The sequence below is a fragment of the Crocodylus siamensis genome, unplaced genomic scaffold, assembly GCF_052110815.1.
Source record: "Crocodylus siamensis isolate JL-2025a unplaced genomic scaffold, ASM5211081v1 HiC_scaffold_210, whole genome shotgun sequence".
In the NCBI taxonomy this organism is placed as follows: Eukaryota; Metazoa; Chordata; order Crocodylia; family Crocodylidae; genus Crocodylus; species Crocodylus siamensis.
In genome coordinates this window covers 70953-91570 of record NW_028324620.1, presented here as the reverse complement: position 1 = coordinate 91570, position 20618 = coordinate 70953, and the positions used below count along the sequence as shown (strand labels likewise).

Below are 20618 nucleotides of genomic sequence, written 5' to 3'. Positions count from 1 at the left end.
GGCTTCCCTGTGGGAATGATCCCTGCAGGGGTTTCCACCTGACAGAGTCAATTTAGTTCAGGAAAAAGGTGAACTACCAAGATGACAAAGTGATTTTGGACACCCCAGTTTCATAACAACCTTTGGGATCAAGGTGGCAAGCATTCCCAAGGTGGTTTGAAATGTCTGATGAAATCTAGAAGGAGGAAGGAAAGTCCTGAGTGACTGCTGAGGATATCAGCACCCAGGAAGATTTGAGGAAGTGGACATCTTTGTCTTCTCTGCTGGCCATGGAGAGGAGTGCTATGGGAGCCAAGGGTCCTCACACTGCAGGAAAAACAGCAGTGGGAGAGAAGAGCCTGGGTACTTCCCCTCAAGCCTTTTGGAAATGCTTTGCTGAAAGAATTGCAGGAGAGTGTGTTTTGAATCCAGGAGTATTTTGCTGTTGGCCCTTTGGACTGGCAGGGCTGGGCATTGCATGAGTGCCCAAGGGAGTGAGGAGCCCCACTGCCATGGCTACTCATTCTGACAGTGCCCCCAAATGCTCTGTGATGAAGCCTCCTTGAGACTGGTACTGCTTGCTAACATCTGTCTGTCAAATGCCTGGTGACGCTCTCAGGCCTGTCCTTTCTGGGATTTTATGGCTCCAAATGTAGGAACCCTCAGATGGCCACAGCTGATCCTGTGGGAGTTTCCCTCCATGAGTGTGAGGTTTTCAAGTGGAAATGTCCTTGTCTGAGCCTTTTTTACTTTTACTACACTGAGAAGAACAGGCTTCCTCTTTTTGTGCAGCCCCTGCTCTGCTCTGTGTCACTGTGTCTCTGGCACAGTAATACGTGGCGGTGTCTGCGGCTGTCAGGGAGCGCAGCTGGAGGGAAAACTGGTTCTTGGCGTTGTCCTTGGAAATGGTGATGCGGCTCTGGAGGGACGGGTTGTAGTATGTGCTACCACTGCTTCCACCTATGTACCCCATCCATTCCAGTGCTTTCCCTGGAGGCTGCCGGATCCAGCTCCAAGCACCAACCACTGCTGATGGAGTAACCTGTGACAGTGCAGGTCAGGGCAAGGGTCTCTGCAGGCTTCACCACCCCTGGGCCAGACTCAACCAGCTGCACAGCAGAGAGGACACCTAAAGGAAAGAGACAGTAAGTGAAGAATACGGTCCAGGGACAAAGCCCCAGAGCCCTGGCTTGCCATCAAACTTTGCTGCAACCTACATGGGAGAGAAGAGAGAAGAAAGAAGAGTAGGACTAAGGAGCTCATTGCTGTTGCCCTATAACACGGGGACTCCCAGCAGACAGGAGGGGGCTGAGCATGGACTGAGGCTCCACAGCGCAGAGGCTGTATTTAACCTGGAGCCCCAGGGCAGGGATTTGCATGCGACTCCCAGGAGGATATGAGCAGCCCTGGGCTGGGAGTGCTCAGCACAGGCCCTCCTCTCTCTGCACAGGGCTCTGAGTTTGTGGCACAAAGTGAGATGTTCGATCACCACAGAAAGAGGGGAAGGGCTGGTCCTGGGCTCTGTTGCTGAGTCCAGGCTGTGGGCCAGGGCCCTGGGCTCTGCCCGGTCCTCTTCTCCGCTCTGCTGGATGCAGGGCATGAGTTTCTCTGGGGCCCTTTGCTATCAGCCTTTGTCCCTCTGGGCCCTCTCTCCTCAGTTGGGATGAGACATTTCCATCTGCCTAATGGACAGGAGATGATGGCACCCAGCAGTGATGGGCTACGTTTCAGCGGGTCATGTTGGGGACCAACGGATGTGACCTCCTGAGGTCCCTTCCAGTTCAAACCATCACAAACTCTTCCATGACCATTTCAGACTCGACATAAGGAAGAACTCCTTTACTGTCCAAGCCCCGGAGTTCTGGGATAGACTGCCGCTGCAGGTGGTTCAAGTACCTGCTTTGAACGCCTTCAAGAGATGTATGAATGTTTGGAAATGTCATCAAGTCACAGGAAGGGCAGGAAGAAAGTGAGAGATGTGGGCAGAGAATAACCAACATTTTAATTATTTATTTTAAGGACACTTGTTATAGGTGTTATTTTTTGTTTGTTTGTTTTGGTTTTTATTTGGTTTTTTGGGTTTTTTAAAACATTAAAGCATTGATCTGTTCATTGACCATCTGCAGAGGCCCGTATCTCTCCTTCTGCATCTCAAAAACTCCTCCAAAAAGCCCTCCCATTTTGTGCCTCTTTCTGTCCTACTACTGTGTCTTCAGTCCCTTTCTATTTGCGAATTAAAATTCCAGATGGTTTCCCCTTAGCAAACCATTGCCAAATCTTACCTCAGGGAAGGGTAGAAAGTGGTGTTATTGGTATGTGGAGGATGGGTGTCCCTTAGGCGGACGGCTCAGATGGTCAAAATCTCCACCACAGATGAAGGGAGACCTTCTCTGGAATTGCTCCACGATTTAGGAATCGTTCAGGATGCTCCCTGGTGGGACAATGTGACTTGTCCTCCCACAGCGTTAGCAACAATAGGAGATGCTGCTTAGTCATATACATACAACTATAAACAAATGATTTTGGGTAACAAGGATATCCAGTTCCACTCTGTCCCTTTACTCCAGCTCTTTCCAGCATCCTCTGCTCCCAAGGAGTGACCAACATCTGAGCTCCCTGAGAGAGTGCAGAGCCTCCTGACGGAGCCGAGCCCCCGCGCTGAGACCCGAGCCCCACACCCAGCGCTGAGATTCTCCACCACCTCCCCACTCCCTCCCACCTGCCCTGTGCCCTAGCGCTGCAGCTTGCCCATTGCTCCTGGCACTGCTCACACCACCTCACATCTGTGCACCACAGGCTCCAGGTCACTCTTGCACCACTGCCTAGTGCTGGTGCTTCCCTGCAGCCACGTGTCCCTTCCCACCTGTGACAGCTCATTGTCACAGGGGTGGCCACGGTGCCTGCTGGTGGCCTCACTGCTCCTGCCTGGCTCACAATCTAATGCCACTCTCCTACCTTACTCGTCTGCCCTGCCTTTTGCTTACTATTACAGGTTGATTCGGGGAGGCTGCCAACAGGTCTTAAAGTGAGAATAATCCCAGTAAGTCCCCACTGGCTCTCTCCCTGGGCTCTTGCACCTTCTGGTCTGGGTCTCAGCCTTTTGGTAGGCTCTGGGCTTATCACTGGGCTCCACACACAGCGTGAGACCCCTGAACCACCGGTTCTCGAAATAGGCCTTGATCCTGTCCTAGCAAGGGGCAAGGCTAGCCTACTGGTGTAACTCAAATGAATAGGAAATGCCACCGCCCTCTGGCACACATCTCCATCCCTGTAGGTGTTTCACATTAATGAAGACCACTCATCTGGACTCATCTGTAAAACCAATCTTTCTCATTCCCCTGAGGTTTTTTACTTGCCCTAGATGCATTCTGTCTCACTGTTTCCCTGGCACAGTAATACACGGCTGTTTCATCAGTCTTCAGGCTGTTCAGCTCCAGATAGGCCATGCTGATGGAGGTGTCCCTGGTGATGGTGAATGGTCCTTTGAAAGCCTCGGCATAGCCAGTACCACCAGTATTGGTACTGATAAATCCAATGTATTCAAGTCCTTCTGCAGGAGCCTGTCGTGAACATGGGCCAGCAGTGTGGGGATGCCGTCAGGAAGGCCAACCGCACCTTGTCATACATCCACAGATGTATCTCAAGCAGGTCCAAGGAGGTGATCCTCCCCCTCTATACGCCACTGTTCAGACCGCAGCTGGAGTACTGCGTCCAGTTCTGGGTGCCGCACTTCAAGAGGGATGTGGACAACATGGAGAGGGTCCAGAGGAGGGCCACTCGCATGATCGGGGGCAGCAGGGCAGGCCCTACGAGGAGAGGCTATGGGACCTGAACCTGTTCATCCTCCACAAGAGAAGGCTGAGGGGGATCTAGTGGCCTGTTACAAACTAGTCAGAGGGGACCAGCAGGCACTGGGGGAGTCCCTGTTCTCCCGAGCACTTACAGGAGTGACCAGGAATAACAGTCACAAGCTGGCAGAGGGTACATTCAGATAGACATCAGGAGGTGCTGCTTCACTGTCAGGGCGGCTAGGATCTGAAACCAACTTCCAAGTGAAGTGGTGCTGGCTCCTGCCCTGGGGGTCTTTAAGGCAAAGCTAGATGAGCACCTTGATGGTTTCATTTTACTTTTTTTGTATTTGTATTGGGCACAAAAGGCTTCTCATCATTGTGACTTTTTGCACAGTGATAACAGGCAGTGTCCTCCACTCTCAGCCTGTTCATCTGCAGGTACAAGGGGCTGCTGGAGTCGTCTCTGGACTGGAGATGGTGATTCGGCCCTTCACCACAGCACTGTAGCATGTGGTGAGGTTAGCAGTAGCAGTATTTATACTTGTAACCCATTCCAGCCTCTTTCCAGGACCCTGGAGGGCCCTGCTCATAAAGGAGTCATGGAAAGTGAACCCAGAGGTTTTGCAGAAGAGGGGCAGAGAATCTCCAAGTGTCCTCATGTCCCCTCCAGACTCCACAGGCTGCAGCTGGGACTGGACACCTGGGGAGAAAAGAGCATGATTTGGGGTCCTGTCCCCGCCACCCTATGCCAAAACCCATGGACCCAGGCGGGCACTCACTGCATTCCATTTTCCATTGGCCTTTGGATCGGTTGAGGATTATTATTTGTTGTTCCCTGGGGCTCTGCAGGGAGGTGTGGTAGGGGGTTCAGGACTCACCTGACAGGACAGAGAGGAAGAAGAGGAGAGATCCCCAGATGACAGAGAGCTGGGTTGCAGGGATGGCACAGGCCCCTGGTCACTCCTTGCTAGTTCCAACCCTGCAGGGCCAGAGACTGCCACAATTTGATGCCTCTGCAGCACTGGATTTCCATCTCTCCCTCCTCTTTGGACTCCAGCCCTCCAGCACCATCTCTGGGAATGGCAGGGTCCAGTGCGATGGAGGGCTGGGCCAGAGGGGTTGAATGCAAGTCCTATATGTGAGGTCCTGGCTGTGCGGTCAGCGTGTAGATACTCACTGCTTGTTAGAGGGATCCTCCCTGCTCCCTCTCTTCCTTCTCAGTCTCCTCTGTGTCTCTGCTATCCCTAACTGAGGGTCTGCACAGTCAATAAGTTAACCCAGGGGTTGTGTTGCTGCCCCAGGGGTGTGGGTGTAGGCACTGGGGACCCTGTTCCCAGGTACCCTGAGGCCCCTGCCCTTCACACATTACCCCCTACACTGCAAAATGGGGCTGCTGGTTCTGCCCAAGCAGGGGAGTAAGGGGTCTTAGCGCCCAATTTCAGAATTTGACTGCTGGGCTTTGCCAAATTGTATTTCAAACTGATTTGACCTTGAAAAAGATTTTATTTTAAAGAAAAGTGTTCTTTTGTGCAGCAGGGAGGCAGCAATTCTGCAGCTGAGATTGTCCAGGAAATGGTAAGATACCTGGGGTTATTGGATGATGTCTTAGTTGGAAAAACTGCAGTTTGGGCTTCCAGCTGGACTACATTTCTGGTCACCTTTGCCTGGCAGGGCCCTCATGCTGGGTTTGTCAGAGGAGGACACAAGTGCTGGGAGCCCAGTTTCCCCCGTGATTCCCTAAGCCCTCCTAGATCCTGTGACCTTTCCCCCTGCACAGACCCTCAGGCATATGGGCAGCCTGGCACCAGCCAGACTGTCTCCTTCCCTGTGCAGGTTAGTTCCCAGGTCATAGTCACTGACTTTTATTTTTTACTGTGGGTAGGGGGGCTAAGATGATGGACCTGAGGAAAGTTTTACACTGCTCCCTGCTGGCCTGAGCAGCCCACAGCTATGCAAGGTTTTTGTATGAAGCCCAGGAGGTTTGAGATCACTGTGTCTCTGGCACAGTAATACCGAGCCGTGTCCTCGACTCTCAGGCTATCCATCTGCAGGTGTACAGTGCTGCTGGACTCATCCCTGGAGATGGTGAATCATCCCTTAACAGCGCTGTTGTACTCTGCTGTGAGACCATTACTTGGGTTGCAAATTATTGCAACCCACTCCAGCTCCTTCCCAGGAGCCTGGCGGGCCCAGTGCATGTAGATGTTGCTGAAGGTGAATCCTGAGGCTTTGCAGGAGAGGCGCAGAGACCCCCCGGGCTTCTGAACTCCCCCTCCGGACTCCACCAGCTGCACTTGGGACCAGGCACGTGGGGAAAAAAAACTCTGCAAGCATCACATCCCTGCAGGGCCTGCCCCACAATCCCTGGAGCCATGGGGAAGCATCCTGCTGATCTGAGCCTGCTCCGTGTCAGGGGAAGGAGGTTCCCTGGGGTCTGTGAGGAGTCTGGGGAGGGGCTGGGGCTGGGGAATTACATGGCAGAGCTGCCAGGAGGAACATAAACTTCCCCCAAGTCGTCATCTTGTCGCTGGGGCTAAACACAGACTGATGGGTAGTGCCAGACCACGTGTCCCCCTGCTCCCTTCTGACTCGCAGGGGCTGAACCTGTGTCAGGTTTATGCAGGGGCTGAGGCCCTGGATTTGCATCTCTGTCCTGCCCAGCCCCTTTCCTACCCCAGCCCTTCCTACAAGGGCTTGTGGGATTCAGCTATAAAAGTGTCTTGTCCCTTAGGTCAGTGCCATGGGCTCCCCAGGAAGGTGTCTCCCTGCTGTCTCCTGCCCACAGCTCTGGCTGTGCCTGCTCTGGGTGGCACATGTGTCTGGATGTGGCCAGGATGTAGCTACCTCAGGATTTCTCCTGCTTCCCCGGTGGTAGTTGCGTGTAGGCAGGGGCCCAGGGGTCCCACCTCCTGTGGGCCAAGGGGTCTCCCTGGGTGGGTGCTGTATGACTGTGACAAGTGGCTTGGGCAGAGCCTTAGGCTGCTCCTCAGAAAAGCCCTGGAGTTCACTTCCCTCTCGGGTCACTGCACACCCCTGGCTTTGGTTGTGGCCCTTCTGATCCCAACCCTGCCTCTGCTGGGCTTTTGTGACTGTGGGCACTGTCACTCTCTAGGCCGTGGCTCTCCCCAGGCTGCTCAGGGTGCGGAGCAGCTCTCTTCAGGCATCTCTCACAAGGTGTTTGGGTCTGTCTGGACCTCCTGTCCTGGATCAGACATGGCTGTGGGACTTATCTGAGGCTTGAGATAGGAGAGATGCTGGGACCAGGTCCATGATGCCTGTGAGGTGGGAGCAGTCACCTCAGGCTCCCATTGGGTGGTGGAAAGGTGCCCCTGTGTGAGCAGGGTGAGGTTAGCAGAGGCACTGGGGCCCTGTCCAACCATGTACTATCAGACTCGAGAACTAGCAGACCAGGCCCAGGGGTTGTGGTCTGATGCTGTGTTTAAAATCACCCTGGTTCTTTGCTTGTGTAGCATGGGAGGAGGGACCACACTGGACACGGCTGCGGAGGATCCCTAAGTGTGGGGGTGGCAATGGGAGGCTTGTGTGAAAGAGTCTTTATGGTTCTGTACCTGGAGCTGCTGCTTCTGTTTTTCCTCTCACAGACCTGATTCTTGCCTCTACCCCCAGGCCCAGGAGGTGGAGGATGCTGTGGATCCAGGATAAAAAGACCCCCAAAAGGGCAAAGCAGTGGGCATTGAGTTCTGGAGACCCCCAGCGCTGTGTGTGTGGCAGTCATGTCCCTGCACTGCACAGTAATCTTATCCCCTTTTTGTACAGCCCCTGCCCTGCATCAGTGTGTCTTCCCTGGCACAGTAATGCATGCTGGTGTCTGCAGCTGCCAGGGAGCACAGCTTCTTGGAGGTGTCTGGCTGATGGTGGTTCTGCCTTTCAAGGTGCTGGTATAGTCTGTGCTCCAGCTGGATATGTAGTATGTTTGCCCAGCCCACTCCAGCCACACATGAGCTGCACATCCCACAAAGCTGGGCACTGCACTCCCCTTCCCTCATGGGTTTGTTTTCCATAAATGTCATTGAGTCAATCAGACTGGGCCCTATCTACTTACCAGCTAACTTTCCCATTGGGCTTCAGGGAGGCCTGGGAAGAGGAGCAGGAAGAATAGCCTGAGCAGAAGCTGGAGCTACTTCTCTCTGAAGTTCATATGACCTCCATGCAGAGCTCATGGGCTTTGGCATGTGTGTATCGGGGGGCAAGTTGCTTTGAAGTACAAAGATTTATCACCCTAGAGTCCCAGATGGGTCCTGTGCCAAAATAGCACAGACTTTCCAAGGTCCTTGGGTGTTTCTGGTGGCAGAGAAGTGCCTGGTAGAAAGGGCTGACATCCCTAAGAGTTGGGCTCACAGGGCCAGTATTGAAAGACTACTTGGGCTCTAAAGGAGGAGAAGAGACGCCTCATTTGTTCTCCAGTCCCCGGGGGCTTTTTCTTCTCTTATTGCAATGGACACGGGCTTCTGGAAACATAGGGACTCCCACTGCTTCTCCAGTGAGGAGCCCAGATTGCAGCTCAGTTCTGCCCTGTCAGGACCTGTGAAATCGTGCTATGTCCATGGTTGGGGTAGAGCCGCAGAGAAGCAAAGTGTCAATGGATGCCAAGAGAGGCCTGGTGGGATTTCCAAAGAGTCAGGGTCACTGGCTTCACTGGGTGCAGTCCTGCTATGTGGGAGGGCACAGGTGATGGGAGGCTTTTAGACATCTCTCTGGAATGACTGGGTATTGGGTGTGGCAGAAAGCCACCTTGGTTTCTCCCCAAAATCTCTGCCCTGTGACAATGTGATTAGATGGGCCAGCACAGAGGAGTCATACCTCAGCCTGTCTCTTTAAGTAACCTGAGCTGGCTGCATTCCTGAGAGAGGGGGGAAACCTGCTCCCTCTGCCTATGTGACTGGCATCAGCCACCTGGGTGATGGGCATCTACCTGGGGAGCTGGAATCTGCCCGGTAACAGATGATGTATTTCAAATTGGTTGGCTGACAGCCAACTGGGGCTGACCTCCACTGGACCAGGTGAATGGGGTCACAGGGGCTATATAGGTTAGCGGGGGGAAGGAGGCTGGCCCTCTTCGGCCATGAGCTGAAGCAGCAGCAAAGCAGGGGAGACAGAGAAGCCTTACCATCGGGACCTAGCTCTCTCTCTCACCCCAAGACTCCAGAGGGGAAACTCAACCAGCCTCTGGAAGATGCTTGTGAGTAAGCTACTCAATCTGTTTAGATATTTAGCTGGCAGTAACACAGATGCATAATCAAAAGCCTACCTCAGCCACACGGTTTGCTCTTTAGGATTCCTAAGATATTGCTCAATCCTGTACCCTAGTTTCCCCTACCCCTTGTAATCAATAAAGTTCTCCTTTTTGACTGGTGTGGGAGACTTATTGAGGGATGGGTCTAAACTATGCCTAAGAGACCCCTTAGGTCTGTGGACTAAGGGAGACTTTACTTTTTGCCCCCTTGACTTGGGGAAGTGCCCCAAGTGCCTGTACCAGGTCGAGTACCCGTTGGACTATTAGGCCTGTGTTTCCCCGAGGACACAGGGCCAAGACAGTTCCTTCTCGGGGTGGTGGGGGCGACGTTACCCCCAGACTAGCGAGTGTGCTCTGGGAGAGGGGTCGGCTGAGCATAAGGCGCCCCTAGGGAGGCATTCGGAGCCTGGAAGGTGGTCAGGCGCAGGGAGGTGGGTGGCTCAAAGCAGAAGCGCCCCCTACTGGCCCGCCACATGTGGTGGCAGTGGTGGGATCTGAATACCCTGCTGATTTACAGGCATAATTTGGGAAGGGTAATAGAGTCACTGAAATCCCTTGAGCAAACAATTTCTAATTTGCCATCGGGTCGACTGGATAGTGTAGATAGCCAGGATGGCGGAGCAGTACTCCCAAAAGACCGTGCCTGAGCTGAAAGAGCTGGCAAAGGAAAGAGGTCTTCATGTGAAGAAAGGGCTAAAGAAGGAAGAACTGATTAAAATTCTGAGTGACAATGACTCAGCCATGGAGCAACCTCCACGCTCGCCAACTCCTGAGTCCTCCCCAGAATCACAGCCCTGCACACCAAGTCCAGTCCTCAGGGAAATCAACCCCTAGAGGAGTGCTGGAAGTACCAGATGCAGCTAGAAGCTGAAGTGGGAGCGGGAGCGACAGGGCAAGCTCAAGTATGAGCTAGAGTTGAAAAAGATGGAGTTGGAGATCCAGCGTGAGCGTGAGAAGGCACAGATGGAGCTGGAGCTGAAAAGGATGGAGCTGGCAGAGAAGACAGCACAGCATGAGGCTGAAGAGGCAAGGCTCAAGTGCGAGGCTGAAGAGGCAAGGCTCAAGTGCGAGGCGGAGGCCCAAGAGGCAGAGGCCAAGCGCAAGCATGAACTAGAGGTACTCCATCTGCGGACCTCTGCGAGCGCCCGGGGAACACCCCAAACCGAACTCCTCAGCCTTGGCTCGCTACCGACCCGGAGATGACCCCGAAGTATTCCTCAGCATCTTTGAAAAGTAAGCCCGGCGGTTGAAGGTGCCTGAGGAAGAGTATATGCTGCACATAGCCGCTCTGGTAGATGGTGACCTGGCGGTGGTCCTGAACAGCCTGCCCACAGGCGCAGGTGAAAACTATGATACCTTTAAGCGGGCCGTGGCATCGAGGTTCAAGTTAGGACCGGACTATTTTTGGAAAAACTTCCGGAATCTCATCCCACAGCCTGAGAAGTCAATGACTAATTTTATGGCCCTGATCTGGGATGCACTCGTTAAATGGGCGGACAGAGCCAAAGCGGACACTAGAGAGAAGCTGCTCCATCTTATGGCACTGGACCAATTTTACTACCACTGTCCAAGGGAGATTAAAACCCTAGTTAAGGACAGGGGCCCCAAAACCGACCATGAAGCCGCTGAAATTGTGAATTGTGAGGGGTCAGACAAGAAGCCTCCCTACTCTGGGAAGGAACATAAAGGGTTCCAAAGAGGGGGGAAGGGAGGGCCAGGTCCAAAAGGGGAAAAGGGGGCCATCCCAGACCAAGCATAAGGAGGCCCCTGATTGGACCAAACACCCCAATTCGGAAAAGAGGGGGTGCTATAACTGCGGGGAGCCGGGCCACATCAAGCCCAACTGCTCAAAGTTAAGTAGCAAACCCAAGCCCGTCAGACATGCAACAGCTGTAAGCAATGAGGGGGAAGACCTCAGCCCCTCTGAGGGGCAAGTCTGTTGCTACAGGATCACAAACCCAGGGGAGGTGATGGCCCCCCACAGGACCAAGATAATGGTCAATGGGAGAACCCTTATTGGGGAACTGGACACGGGGTCCAGCATGACATTAATCGATGCCAACCTAGTTTCACCTGCAGATATAATCCCCGGGAAGACCCTTACCATTCAAGGGGTGGGGTCTCCGCCATTTGAGATACAGGTAACCCGGTCACCCATCGAGTGGAGAGGCTGCACGATGCATGTAGAAATGGGTGTGATGGAAGGGGCTCCGGCTCCCATCCTGGTGGGACGGGATATACTTAATCGAGAACTTCTGCACAGAGAGATGGACCAGGCCCTAGAGCTAGAGCCCTACCGCATTAACCTGGTGACACGTCTGCAGAGCAAAAAGGCTAGAGGGGGAGGGTTAGAAACTCCCCAAGAGACAGCCACACCATTGGCTACACTGGGAGAGGTCCCAGTGGAGGGAGAACACACACCAGACCCTGAGGGAACTAGCAACCCCGAGGGTGGGCTAAGTGACAGTCCCAGGGAGGTGTCCAGTCCATCAGTGGCAGAGGGAGGCGAGACCCTCAAGGAGGAGTCCAAGGAAGTCCCTGAGGAGTGACGGTGCACTCCCTGCAGGAGCCCCCGAACTCTCTGCTGATGGCTTAGCCGTGCAAGAGGAGCTCAAGCAGGAGGTTCTGGAGGACCCCAGCTTGGAGGACCTCCGGCAGATGGCTCAGGTGCAGGAGAGTGAGTTTACCCCAGAGAAGAGGGAACAGGTGGTCTGGGATAAGGGACTTCTCTACCGGTTGTGGGTGCCAAAGAGCCACGCCCAGATCTGGGAACCCCATCACCAGATCATAGTACCTCGCAAATACAGACAACAATTGCTCTCCATGGCTCACGATTTACCGTGTGCTGGTCACATGGGCAGGGAACGGACACGCCAGCGACTGCAGGCAAACTTTTATTAGCCCCGAATTGCCCAGAATGTGATGGACTATTGCAGATCTTGTGAAATCTGCCAGTGGAAGGGCAAAAGTGGGGACAAAAGCAAGGCTCCCCTACAGCCCCTCCCTGTCATTGATCAACCCTTCCAACGAGTGGGGATAGACATTGTGGGCCCTCTGAGGCATAAGTCTCATAGAGGGAAAAGGTACATCCTGACTCTAGTGGACTTTGCCACTCGGTACCCGGAGGCAGTTGCCCTGACCTCCACCGAGGCACCTGTGGTTGCTGATGCCCTAACCAAAATCTTCTGTCAGCTGGGTTTTCCCTCCGAGGTCCTGACCGATCAGGGTGGAAACTTCCTGGCGAGGTGATGAAGTGCCTGTGGGAGTGCTGTGGGGTGAAACACCTGAAGACCACCGCCTACCACCCTCAGACAAACAGGCTAGTAGAGAGGTTCAACGGGACCTTGAAAGGGATGCTAAAGGCCTATGTGGACTCTAACCCCAATGACTGGGATGAGAAACTGCCGCATTTGCTCTTTGCCTACCGGGAGGTGCCCCAGGAGTCCACGGGGTTCTCGCCATTCGAATTGATGTTTGGGAGGCGAGTTCAGGGTCCTCTCAATTTGGTGAGAGAGGAGTAGGAAGGGAAAATCACTTCCACCAAGACCTCCGTGGTGGAGTATGTGCTGAACTTTCATCAGAAACTGACTGACATGATGAAAGTGGCACGAGAGTCCCTGGGACAGGCCCAGGAAAAGCAGAGGTCCTGGTACGATGAAAAGGCTCGCTTACGTACCTTTGACCATGGTGAAAAGGTTATGGTTTTCTTGCCACTAAAGACAGACAAGCTACAAGCTGCTTGGGAAGGTCCTCATGTTGTCCTGGACAAGCTGGCTGATGTGAACTATGTTGTGGCCAGGAGTGGGAGAAAGCCTAAGACTGTTCATGTAAACATGCTTAAACCTTACTTTGATAGAGGTGATACGGTGTTCTGGATTTCCTCAGTAGAAGGATCACCGGAGGACCCAGAGGAGCCGGTCATGTACGGTGACTGGGATGGAGAGGCAGGAATAGAGGAACTCTCGATCTGTCCAAAGGATTCTGGCAAATGGCACTGGATCCGGATGCCATAGCCAAGTCTGCATTTACCACCGCTGTGGGACTATACGAGTTCACAGTTTTACCTTTTGGTATGCGCAACTCTCCTGCATCCTTCCAAAGGTTGATTAATAACCTGCTACAGCGGTGCGAGGAGTTTGCCGTGGCGTACATCGATGACATCACCATCTTCAGTCAAGACTTTGAATCGCACCTGAGCCATCTGACCACCGTGTTAGGCAAGATCAAGCAAGCTGGTCTTACGGTGAAAGCTAAAAAGTGCCAGTGGGCACTATCTGAGGTAGTATATTTGGGACATCGGGTGGGTGGAGGTCATATTGCTCCCTTATGGGACAAGATTGAGGCCATTAAGGACTGGCCGCCTCCACAAACCAAACCAAGAAGCAAGCCAGAATGACTGGGTATTGGGCACCTAGATATTTTTCAACATATCTCCCCGTGGTGCTGTTCTTAGAGGCACAGAGTATTTTGAAATCCCAGTTCCCCACTCAGGTTAGATTTGCAGGAAAGCAGACAACAGGAGAGTCAGGTTTTTAGCAGAAAACCCATGGTCTCTTTGTCTTTCCCTCTTCATAACTTTCTCCAGAGGATCAGACTTGGGAGCAGGGTCAGGCATATGAGGAGCCCTGGCTGGTGCAGTGTTAAGTCTATATAAGCACTGAGCTGTGCATGCTGCTAGTTGGTGGGAGGAGGCTATCATAAAGCTCCACACTGTATCTGTCACATGCAGATTCCTGATGACCTGGGGTGATGTTGGTGGCTGCTGGAGTCCCAGTGGGACTGGCCTGTGATAAGGATTTCAGAGCCGGCAGCCCCAGGATCGCAGTGCTATGATGTCCATACCTCAGGAAAGGCCTTGCAGTACTGTGTCCCTGGGCTCCTAAACGGTTGTATTTCACCCAAGGCTCTGGGCAGCAGTACACAGCCCTGAGATGCAGGAGAGGTGATGAGTCTGTCTGAAAGGTGAGTCCTTCCTATGCATATCTTACTGCAGATGAATCTGGTGGTGGGTCAGTGCCAAGACGTACTCACACTTGGGGCAGGAGGGTTTTTATATGGAAACCCCATTGTCCTGTGTCACTGTGCTCCTCTGGCACAGGAGTATGTGGCCATGTTGGCTGCTCCCATGTTGTTCAGTTGCAAATACACCTGGTTCTTAGAGTCATCCCTGGACTCTTTAGGATTTGGTTCCTAAAGCCTGTGTCCTACCACAGGTTTCTGTTGGTTCAGATAATCCCCAGCCACTCCAGCCCCTTCCCAGGAGGCTGCCAGACCCGGCTCCAAGTGTGATCCTGAAGGGCAGCACTACAGACACCACATGTGTGAGGCAAACTCTGTGGGCTTCACGAGCTCCATTCCCTGCTGCTGACTGCAGCTCAGAGATGCCTCCTGCAAGAGATGCACAGAGCAGGTGAGCCCCTGACAGTGGTGGTCCATGAGACATCTCTCCCAGTGCTGCCCACTGTGGAGCAGCGAGCACCTGACGTGGGGCTCAGGCCAGCCCTAATGGGGCCCTCAGGGGTTATGGAGAGGGAGGAGCACTCAACTGAGCACAGGGCCAGGAAGGAAAGGACTGAAAAGAGCAGGTCCAGGAGGAGATGACTGTGGAGAGAGGAGGAGAAGGGAGAGGTCAAGTTCCTCAGCTGCTGGGATCCAGGAAATAGTGATGAGACTCCCCGGGGGTGGGAGGCGGGGTGCTCTATGTATGTGGTGCATCCAGCTCAGTTATTTCCATGGGGCTGGTGCTGGAGGGAGTATAAGAGCTGCCAGGAGGATCTGGGTTGGTGCAGTTCATCCCACCCTCCTGCAGGGACAAATGGGGTTGTAGCAGTCTCAGGGGCTGGCTCCTTCTCTGCTGTTTCTCATCCTTTGTTCCCACAATGGTTTGTTGTGGAGGGAAGAGCCCTTTCTGTGCCCACTCCATCCTCTCTGCCCATTCACCTCTCCCCTTAGTGCCTGAATGGTCATTATTCTGCCTTGCTCTATCCTTACCCTGTAGTTCCAGCTCAGGTCACTACTAGGTACCAATGTGTTGCAGGGTGTCATGGCAGACAATGAGCCTAGTTCCCCAGAGAGCACCGAAATGGGTTCCCTGCAAGGGGCTAGAGTGGACCGGATCTTAATATACAGACATCAGCACCATGCATTGCACCCGGTTTCTGCAGAGCTGAATCACTCCAGGCTCCTGGGGCGATGCCCACATAGGCCTTGCTGTGTTTCAACAGGGCTCTGAGTTCAGTCCTTTCAGGACTGTGCAGAGGGTCCCTGCTGTGGAACTGGAGGAACTCAACATGGGAGGAAAGGATCAGGCAGCAGCTTGTGCAAAACTGGGCTGGGGAGGCCAAAGCAGGGAGGGGCGTTGTAGAGTGGGGTCAGGCCAGTGCATGATCCAGGCAATGGGCTGGCGGTTGCTTTGTCCTCCCTGTCCCATGCCAGGCTCTGGGGTCTTCCATCTCCCACTCTCTCTGTTCTTCCGTTAGTGTTGGCCATCGTGGCGGTTGTACAAAAATGATTCTTCATTTTCAGTGTTTGTGTGTTTGTATGTCTGCATTTGTGCCTGTGCATGCTTGCACGCACACATCACCACTTTGTGTGCATGTGTGTGTCACGTCCCTGTTGTGCACGTGAGCATGTCATGGGTTCCCGGCTGGAATTGGTCAGAGGGAAGCGGTGTCCCCCTTCTCAGCTGGGGGGGTGGGGCGGGCAGGGAAGGTGGGGGCTGAGACCAGGTAGAGGGTGCAGGGGTCTTGACCTTGCCCCAGACACAGAGACGCTCCACCCTGGGCTTGGGTGTGAGTCTTCCCTGTGGAGCTGAGCTCCTGGGGAGCCCTGGCCTGGGCTTGCTCTTGTTTCTGTGTTTCATCCATGTCTCTTTCTCTGTCTCAGAAGAGAAATTGCCAGGGCTGCCTGTTAAGCATCCTCTTCCCCATTTTGTGCAGCCCCTGCCCTGCTCTGTGTCACTGTGCTGCTGCCGACACAGTAATACATGGCAGTGTCTGTGGCTATCAAGGAGCTGAGCTGCAGGTAGTACTTGGTGCTGGAGGAGTCCACAGAAATGGTGATTCTGTTCTGCAAAGCTGGGTTGTAGCTTGTGCTACCAGTCCATGCCCCAATCCACTCCAATCCTTTGCCAGGAGCCTGCTGGATCCAGTTCCACCAGTCACTGCTAGTGACAGAGCCACCAGTGACGGTGCAGGTCAGGCTGAGGGTCTCCCCAGGCGTCATCACCCCTAGGTCAGACTCCTGAAGCTGGGGCTGGGACTGGGACTGGGACTGGATGCCTGGAAAAGCAGGGATCAGTCAACATCAACTCTGCCAAACTCCTCAGTCCAAGCCACCCCCACAGCCTCCCCAGGCACTCACCTGGAGTCAGGGCCAGGATGAGTAGGGGGAAGAGCAGGGTCATCATGGTGCTGCAGGAGGGGAGCCCAGAGCTGGGAGGGAAGCTCAGTTCCTGGGGGAAGTGGCCCTGAGTGCCCTGGGATGACTACTTGAGCAGGAAGCTGGGTGGGATTTGCATAGAGGGGCTGCGCTGAGGTCTGGCCTGGTACAGATGGGGAGGGGCCCATGCGTGCATGTGCATGGACATGTGGTTCCCCTCTCTCCTCCTCCTCCACCCTCCTGGTGCTGGTAACCAGCTGCTGACTAGCTGTTTCAGAGCAAACCCCACAGCCCTGTTGTCAGCAAGTCCATCTTGGGGGAGGTGACACCTGGCCTACGGGTCCCCACATCATCAGCCCCTTCCCTCAGGTTTAGTACCAGTCCCTTCCACTGCTGCCCCACAGCTCAGAAATGGGGATGGGGATGGATGTGTGACAGACAGGGAGTCAGGGGAAAGGGCTTCAGATGGACACCAGCCATGCAGGCCCCAAATTTACAAGGACCAGCTCTCTCATCCACTGTGACCTCCACCTGGGTCAGGCAAAAGATTGGCTTTAGTTCCCCATGTGGAGTTTCCAGAGCCTGGCAATGGTGGGTCAGTCCTGGCCCAGCATCTGCAGCAGGGACCTATCCCAGGAGGGTCATTCCCTGGTGCCCTGAGCATCCCCCAGAGCTAGCAACTTCCCCACCATGGTGCCCCTGAGCTGCCTCAGGCCTTCATGGTCCTCTTTCTGTGACCTGGGACCATGCAGTGGGGATAGAGCTACATCTCTTGGGGGAGTGAGATGCTGGATGAGCAGAGAGAAGCTGGGCAGCCCGGGATGGAGCCACAGGGCTGGGTCAGAGCCAGGTGGGGCTGGAATTGCCCCACAGGGAGGCACTTTCCAGGAGCATCCACCTGGCACCAGTGAGACCCTCCGCTCCTGTGCAGGGTCCTAGGAATGAGCATGTCAGTGTGAGGGACCATGAGAGAGCATGGCAGGGACTGGGTCTAGCTCCAGGATGGGGCCCTGGAGCCTGGTCAGGCTGGGCCAGAGCACCGGATGGGAAGATGCATGGTGGAGAAAGGCAGGCACTTTGTAAGCAGAACTGATGGGGAGGGGTGTTTCTGCCCCCTGCTGGCTAGAACAGCATGGAATAGGGTTACCATATTTCCAGTTTCAAAAAATAGGACACCTGTTGGGTGTGGGGCAGTATATAAATGTGGAGGTGGGCAGTGATATGCTGCTGTCCTGCTCCTGTCCATGCCATTGCCCCGCACTCCCACGGCACAGACCTCCCCACCTAGCCCTGCTGTTGTTGCTCCTTACCCCTGACCTGCAGACCACTGACCCTGCCATTACCGCTTACTCCCGACTCCTCCTGGGCCATGATCGTGCCCCTCACTCCCAATGTGCAGCCCCCCAGTACTGGACATATTTTTGCCTGGGATGATCCTGATTTGAGCAGAGGGTAGACTAGATGACCTCCTGAGGTCCCTTCCAACCCTCATTTCTATGAGTCTATATGATAACCTACCCTGGAGACTGTGCACATAAGTGCATGTGTGTGCATGCAGGGGTCCCTGTGTGCAAAGAGGGAACCTCACTAAGTGCCTCTACTCTCCTTCTCCCTTGGGGGACTCAGCCTGGCTCAGGCCATGGGGATCCCCCTCCCGTCCTGGTGCTCAGAACTGGGGTCTCACTTCAACAGGAAAAAGGGCTTGTGCTGATGCTGACAGTTTCCTTTGGCATCACTGTGCTGGGTCTGCTCTGCAGAGGGAGTTCATGCTGGGCAGGGCTGGGAGACGAGGACTCGGTGCTGGGGAGATGAAGGGGAGCAGCTTGTATGAAGAAATCTGCCCTGTCCAGGCCCAGCTGTGGTAGGGAAGGGGCAGGCCAGAGAGCAGCAGCACAGAAAGGGCTAACAAGATACCTAATGCTCACCTCCCCAGCTGCACTCAGCCCCAGCAGGCTGCAGGGAGGCTGTGGGCTGCTTTGGCAGGATCCTGCCCTGCAGCTGGAAGAGGAAGCTGAGGGGAGAGGTGTCTGCACTCCCTGCCCTGGGCTCCAGGTTGAGGCCTCAGAGCTGAAGCCCTGCAGTGAAACCTCCCCCAGGAGCCAGACATCCCTGGGCCAGGGGCTGATGTTCTCTCTGCATGTCCTCTCTGGCCCCTGGGGAGCCTTTCTTCCCTGAGCAGTGAGAGACGCTGGGAGCTGAGCCCTGCCTGGCTCCAGGCCAGGGGGTGTCTGTGTCTGCAGGATCCTGGGTGCTGCATCCAGAAAACCATCTTGTCCCAGCGCTTTCCCATGGGAGTTGATGTGGCAGGGCCTGAGCTCAGGGACCTCCCTTGGAGTTGGAGCTGGGCAGTGCTGCAGGGGCAGGCAGAGCTCTGGGGTTCAGCTCCTTTCCTTGGTAGCTGCTGAACAGGGAGTTGGTGCAAGGAAGGAGCCTGAGACGGGCCTTAAATATCTGCTCAGAATTGGCTCTGAGTCCTGGCCTGCTCTCCTATGGAGCTCTTCATGCTGCAGGATAGCTCTTCATCTGCTGCTAAAAGCCTGGGGTTGAGACCTGGAGCTAACATCAACACATGGGGATGGGGCAGGCTGAGGGGGATGCACTGGAGCAAAGGCTGGGCAGGGATGTGCACCATGGGTCTCCTGGTCAGGGAAGGGGCTGCTGTCTCTGTGTCCTTGTAGCTCAGACACCAACCCCCTGTCTGCTGTGAGGGAAAGCCTGGAGTCTTCCCCTCACCCCAGCAGGCAGGTCCAGGCAAGGAGTGGGTGCACTGGGCAGCTGGGGAAGCTGCAGGGCTGGGGCTGAATCGAGAGGAACCAGGGTTTGTGGGGCTCAACATTGATATGGGACATGCCCTGGAAGGAAATGGTTGGGGGTGGAGGGTAGAAATCCTCCTGCAGGGGCTTCTCTGCTCTACCAGACACCCAGGGAACCCCAATGGGGCAGGTCATCCCCATCTGCCCTGCAAGGCTTTGACAACTCCCTGTGGGGCAGCAGAGCTGGACCTGGGGGAGAGGTTGCCTCACTAACCCAGCCCCTCTGCCTGTGCACAGGAGTGTGTGACTGCAGGGAAAGATGAATGTGTTTGAACTGATCCAATTTGGAGTTCAAATGGAAATGGTGGGCACAGAAAGAGGGGAGCTTTTGGAAGGTGTGAGTGTGAGTGCGCGCATGTGCACAGGGAACTTGACTGTCCCTGAGAAACTAGCTCCATTTGGTGCACAGAACCCACTCCCCACTTTCTGCACAGGCCCTGCCCTGCTCTGTGTCACTGTGTCCCTGGCACTAATACGTGGTGGTGTCTGCAGCTGTCAGGGAGCTGAGCTGCAAGTAAAGCTCATTTTTGGAGCTGTCTCTGGACAAGCTTAGGCGACTCTGTGAGGCTGAGGCCTAGCTTGTGCTGCCAGCACTATTGATGTACCCCATTCACTGCAGCCCCTCTCCTGGGGGCGCCCAGATCCAGTGCCAGCTGGTGCTGGTGATGGAGTAACCAGACACAGCACAGGTCAGGGGCAGGGTCTCTCCAGGCTTCACCCCCCTGGGCCAGACTGGAGCCATGTGGTCTGTTGGGGGTGGGGGGAGGTGTTGTCTTCTTCTGTAGAGAGGGCTGTGGCCCTCTTGACCACATCTTAACAACCTTCGGCAGCAGCACAATGTTGGCTGTCATGGTCCCCCTGCTTTACATGTCTTGCAGATTGGAGTGTTACGTCTTGTGGTTTGTGTCAGAGTTGACTGCATAGTTTTGGTAATAGTTTAGACCAGTGGTCTCCAAAGTCAGGGGATGTGCGAGATGATCCCAGGGGGTGCACAAAGAAAATATTAGAACTTGTATTTTTATTTATTTTTTATCTAAAAAAATAAGAAAGAAATTAAGCTTTACTAATATTTAATATACAGATTGACACTGGCACCCTCGCTCAGTCCGTATGTCAGACGGTCACGTGTCACGTACAGTACGCGAGGTATCCTGAGGGAAGAAGCGTTCGTTAGCTTTCAGCATATTGTGACGTATTGCAGTTTACGTGTGCCCAGTTAAGTGGATATACAGATTATATTATGTAGTTTTAACTAAACTAACCCTCACAAAATGGACAAATGGTTTTAAAAGATTCCTGCAAAGAAACCATGGATTGAAGATAATATTAATAATGTGAGCACAAGCGAACAACAAGAAAATGGCAGAGCTGACACTTCTCCTACTCCTCATACGAGCTCTT

The 20618-nt window shown here is 54.2% G+C and overlaps 1 pseudogene; it reads right to left on the bottom strand.

Moving 5' to 3' along the window:
* Nucleotides 1-15933: 15933 nt before the first annotated feature.
* Nucleotides 15934-16432, bottom strand: LOC149851781 (immunoglobulin heavy variable 4-4 pseudogene; annotated as a pseudogene).
* Nucleotides 16433-20618: the final 4186 nt, after the last annotated feature.